We start from the raw sequence: 330 nt of genomic DNA on the forward strand, positions 1-330 counted from the left end.
TGTTCTGATGAAAATCCGTCCTAGGGAATTTGGAGGATGGTTTGGGTTTTCCACTTTTTCGGTTTTTTTGTGAAATCCAGTGATGTCTGGATTTTTCTCATGGTGGAGCTTGGTAGTACAAGTTCAGGTAAGATAGATCCTCTAATTGCTGTCTTTATGGTTAATGGCTTAGGCTCCAAATTCAAAAGCAGCCCCCATTCCCTGTCACCTCTTTTTCATTGCTGTGTTACCTCGAATATCCAATAATGTTTTGGAATAAATTCTCCCCCTGTTCTTGCCTGTATTTGTGAGAAATGATGAATTTAAATGAGCACAGTACCCACAAAGAAC

This window comes from Falco naumanni, chromosome 1, assembly GCF_017639655.2.
Source record: "Falco naumanni isolate bFalNau1 chromosome 1, bFalNau1.pat, whole genome shotgun sequence".
Lineage (NCBI taxonomy): Eukaryota > Metazoa > Chordata > Aves > Falconiformes > Falconidae > Falco > Falco naumanni.